Raw genomic sequence first — 5,566 nt, 5'->3', positions numbered from 1 at the left:
TGTGTGTGTGTGTGTGTGTGTGTGTGTGTGTGTGTGTGTGTGTGTGTGTGTGTATGTGTTTAAATAGAAACTGGATATCTGAGTTTTGTGGATGATTCCTTAATCTAAAAATATTGGTATCAAATTCCTGATTTGTAAGTATATCTTGTGGGCCAATCTTGTTCATGGGCCAAATATGGGCTACAAGCTACTATTTATGACATTTAGACTCAATGTGTCCCCTCTATTAGACTCTACCTACTCAGCTTCTGCTGCCTTCCTGTCCTTTCTGTTTTGACTTTGTGCTCACAGACTCAGCTTGCTTTTGTCTCTTGTACCCCAGCTTCTCAAAGTCCTAATCCCAGGGTCCCCCTAGCTGCCTACTCCATGCCCTCTTGGTCTGCTGCTGAGGCCTCCCAGGCTATGGTTCTGCCAGTTGCCTGTGACCACAGCCTTTGCTGAGAGAACCTGATGGGCCAAGGCACCTGGGTACTTCCATGGGCCGAGGAGCTTCTGGCTAGCCCGTGGAGTGACCAACCCCAAACCCAGCAGTACCTTGCCAGGGCATCTGCCAGAACTCCAGGGTGACCAGTGTGATATGCCATGCCTAGTTCCTTCTCTCTTTTAAGCAGAGATGGCAAACTTTGTAGAATGTGTACCTGTGCTGATTATTTGCATGAGTCAACTCAACTGGGTCACAGGGTACTGAGATAGCTAAACATTTCTGGGTATGTATGTGAGTATTTGGGGGGGATGAGATTAGCTTTTCTTCCCTTCCTCCCTCCCTCCCTCTTTTTCTTTCTTGAGACAAGATCTCACTAGGTAGTTCAAGCTGGTCTTGAATTTCTAGGTAGCCCAGGCTGTAAAATCAGTGGACATGATAAGGCAGATTTCTCTGTATGTTGTGGGTGGCATCATCCAATCTGTTGGAGACCTGAAGAGAACAAAAGGCAGAGAAAGGAAGGAACTCTCCATCCAAGTGTTTGGGTTGGGCCATCCAATATCATCTCCTGTTCCTGGACTGTTATTTATGCCACTGGGTCACCTGGGTCACTCAGGCTTTTGGACTTAGACTGAATGATACCATCAGGTTTCCTAGATCTCCAGCCTGGGGACAGCAGATGCGGGGACTTGATATCATTTGTGTAAGCCAGTCCTTCCAAGTGTCCGTATATGTGTATGCTCTTAGTTCTGTTTCTCTGTAGAATCCTGACCAGTGCCGTGGCCCTATGCATACAAATATTTTATGTATAAAATTATATTTTTTGTATTTTTACTTATTTATAAGTTATACATACATTTATTTTATTTTTATTACGTATAAGATATGTATATTTTCAAAATGGAAATTTAGAAAGGATGACATTAATAATAAACAGAGCTTCTACTGTTTCTGCCCCACACTTTGTTGGGTTGTCTAGCTACCTGGCCTGCTCATAGGGCTTCCTCCATTCCTGCTCTGCAACTTGGAAAATACGTGTTAGTGTAATGTTGGCGCCATCACTGAGAGTGGGTTAGGAAGCAGGAGACTTCCTAGCTAGTCCCAACTCTTCTGCTAGCTTGTGAATTGAAGGGTGTCCCCACAGTTCTGGATCTCTGGGCAGTGGCTCTGTGCTCCTCCTCAGATGCTTCTCCCTGCAGGCTTTCGGTGGCTTCTGATCCCTTCATCTGAATAAGGGAAGAGGTTATGCTAAGTGATCACTGAAGTCTCAGAGCACTGGTCTTCTAAGAGTCAGATATAGGCCATGTGCCCTGGAAACATAAATGAAACTGACTCTTCCTGGGTCCAGCTTTAAAGGTTTCATTCATGATTCCTACTGTTCTGTTTCAAACTAGTCCCTCCTTAGCTCCTGTGTGGATCACCTCTGGTGGCGCTCTCCAGACTCATCTCCCTTCCACCTTTCTTAGTTCCTTGCATTCACTCTCCATATGTCTGCTTTAAGGTACTTTGAAAAATTATGGATCCAGTCATGTCATCATCCTGCTGTCCCTTCGATAATTCCCCTTTATCTTTAGGGTGATATTTAAGTTCAGAATGGCCCACACAGCCCCATCTAACCAGCACCCCACTTAGCCACATGACATTCATGCTCTTGCTACAGCCACTATCTTTTTCTTTTTTTAATGAATATGCCATGTCCAATGCCACATCTGTCTCTGCTTGTCACTACCTCACCCTGAAATGACCTCCCCTTATTTATTTCCCTCTGTTTCTTTTCTTTAGCTATGTGACCTTATTTTATTTTTATATCTCATGAAAGATATGGTAGAAAATTCAGAAAACGTACAAAATAAAATTATCTTAGTCTGTTTTCTGTTGCTATAACAATATACCTGAGATTGAGTAATTTATAAATAGAAATGTATTGGCAAAAAAGAAATGTGTTGGCTTTCAGGCCTGGAGGCTGGGCGTCCAGGGTTTGCTAGGTATCTGGTGAGGGTCTTCATGCACCATAACGTGGCAGAGGGCCTCACATGGTGCAACAGAGTAAGCACGTTAGCTTGATTCTCTTCCTCCTCTTTCAGAGCCACTGATGACATAATGTGGGCTTCACCTCATGAGCTCATCTAATCCTGGTCACCTTCCAAAGGCCCCAATTCCAAATATCATTAATGTCTGAATTTGACACTTAAGCTACCAACACACACAAAAAAAGAGAAAAAAATTGGAATTCTTTTGTAAGGTAAAGTGGTCCTCTTTTCTCAAGTTTATTTATTTATACAGTATGGACTCAGGGGTGTTTTATTTTAATAATTGGGCTTTAATTTAGTATTATTTTAATACAGTACTGCTTAATCTAACACTGTTCTCATTGATTTAGTTGCTAACATTTTTCCAGCCTTGGCTATTAGGAACTCGTTCAGGTTGAACAAGTCCTCATCCTTTCAACAAGTCTTCCATCCTTTTTCAGGGGGAGAGGATTTCTTTACTCTCTGGCATAACTTTTTCTTACCTGTTTCAGTCCTGAAATCCACTTAGTTCAAGAAGCCATCATTTCTTTAATTGGAGAATGGTATTTGGACATCAAGGTCTGGAGCTAAGTATTATTTTTCAGTCAAAAGATGTGGATGTTAGTAATGTTTCAGTCTCCATGTTGCCTGATTCTTTTTAAGTAAGATTGAACTAAACATACTGTCATGTATAGTTTTCCAATTTTACTAAATCTCATGGTCAATTCAAATAAATTATTATTTATGTCCCTTTCTCATTTTCTCTATTCCTTTCTCCCATTCTTTTTTTTTAACTTTTTTTTGTAATATATGAGAAAAAATATACTTCATTTATTCTCCAATCAAAATGAGTATGGACATTCCATTCATTCAGGAAGGTTCACTGAGGCCAATTATGAATTAGGTGGTAGCGCAATCCTCTTTTAGTTATTATTTGTAAGGCGTATTATTTTCTCACTTTCAATCTATTGGTATCTTTGAACCAAAAGTGAGTCTTTTGTATATAGCCTACAGATGGACATGTGTTTCTATTCTTTTTTTTGTGGCACCAGGGATTGAACTCAGGACCTTGTGCTTGTGAGGCAGATGGTGGAACCACTGAGCCAAATCCCTGGGCCCTCTCTCATTTGTTTTTGTGTATATTCCATACTATATTCTTTGTGCTAACCATGGGGATTACATTTAACATTCTAAAGTTCTAACATTCTAATTTGAATTTATATCAGCTTCATTTTAATAATATAAAAACTGCTTCCTTACATCTCTGTCCCCACCTCTTTTGGTTATTGATATTACAGAATTATATATTTATATATTGTGTGCCTCCCTAACCATGAGCTTATAATTCTTTTAAATTCCTTACTTTCTTAAATTATATAGAAAACAAAATGTGGAGTTTCAAACCAAAGTTATATTAATGCTAGCTTTAGCTAGTGTAGATGGAATGCCTTCCATGACATCTGCAAAACATGAACACAAAAGGTTCACAAACAACTCAATACTGAGGAATATCTAATTAAATCATAGACCACCTCCAAAAAACCCCACTATGAATGCAAAAGGCTTTAGGGGGACATCTAGATACAAGCCATGACATGCCTTATCTTAGCTTCTGGTTATACTAGAGTTTGCTACCTATTGGGTGAGAACCACACATACCACCAATTCCCAGACATCAATTATCCTAGCAACTTTCTTGACTGCTTAATTACCTCTAAGTAATAGGTATGGCTAAGTCAATTGATTCTGTCACTGAGTTTGCATTCATAGGAGAAAGCAGATCTGAGTACAGTGGACCCTCGAGTTACAACTGGCCTGACATACGAACAACTTGGGTTATGACCAAAATTTTAGTTTTAACTTATGAACGTCTTGAGTAGTGACCTGAATGCTGGCTGCTTGTACTTCCAGATGGTGTCTGATACAGGTTTAACCCTTAAAGAGTTCTGAAAGTAACATTATGACATCCTTTCCTGTGTGGGTTTAATTGAGGAATCCTGGGCCAATGTCTTTCTAAGGACACTGAGCTCTGTCTGTATACAGGAGAGAGACTGCGAGGGCTGTGTGGAGGAGTCTGAGTATTCAGTTGATCACCTTGAGTTACAGCCAGCCCTTGAGAATGAAATGAGCTTTTTTTATTTTGAGACAGGGTCTCACTATGTAGTAGAGACTGACCTGGAACTATGTAGCCCAGGCAGGTCTCAAACTCACAGCAATCCTCCTGCCTCAGCCTCCCCAGTGCTGGGATTATAGGCGTGTGCCTCCACGCCCTGCTTCTGAAATAAGTTCTTAGATCAAGAGTCCACTGTGTCTAGAGAACACCTTAGAGTTCAATGAAGTTGCCCAGTTTAACAAAGTCTCTATCAGTAAGTTCCATGATCAAGACACGTTAGTCAAGATTTTGATACCCTTTTCCAAAATCTCTTGGGATGACTTGGGAGTAATACTTTCATGGATCTTTTTCTTTCTTTTTTTTTCTTTCATTGAGTTTATTGGTACATTTTAGGTATACAGTACAGTTACACTCATCATTGGGATCTTGTACCTTTACATGCCCGGTCTTGGTTCTCATTTTTTCCCCTTGTCCCTGCCCTTCCTTCACCCCCTCCTCCCTTCCCCTTCACAAACACTTCATTTCCATTTTTTCATTTTCTCATATTTTTTTCTTTTCCCTTATTACCTTTCTCCTACCCTTCCCACTTTCCCTACACCTTTAACCCCTTTCTTCCTATTTCACATTGTCCATTATATCATTAGGATCTTATGTACTATTATAGTTTTTCACACCAGAGAAACTATTTGGTATTTACACATGTGTGACTTATTTCACTTAGAAGTATATCCTCAATATGTATCCATTTTCCTATGAATGAATCGAATTTCTCATTCTTTATGGCTGAGTAGTATTCCATTTTATAGAAAAACCACTTCTTCTTTATCCAGTTTCCAACTGATGGGCAAATGGGCTGTTTCCAAGTTTTAGCTATTACAAATTGTGCCTCTATAAACATAGGTGCATATATTTCTCTGTGATATGATTCTTTTAGTTCTCTTGGAAAGATACCCAGCAGAGGGATGGCTGGGTCAAATGGAACCTCTAGTCCCAGCTCTTTGAGGTATCTCCATATTGATTTCC

The sequence above is a fragment of the Fukomys damarensis genome, unplaced genomic scaffold (genome assembly GCF_012274545.1).
Source record: "Fukomys damarensis isolate Sample0158 unplaced genomic scaffold, DMR_v1.0_HiC HiC_scaffold_16, whole genome shotgun sequence".
In the NCBI taxonomy this organism is placed as follows: domain Eukaryota; kingdom Metazoa; phylum Chordata; class Mammalia; order Rodentia; family Bathyergidae; genus Fukomys; species Fukomys damarensis.
Note: the sequence above shows the minus strand (reverse complement) of the source record.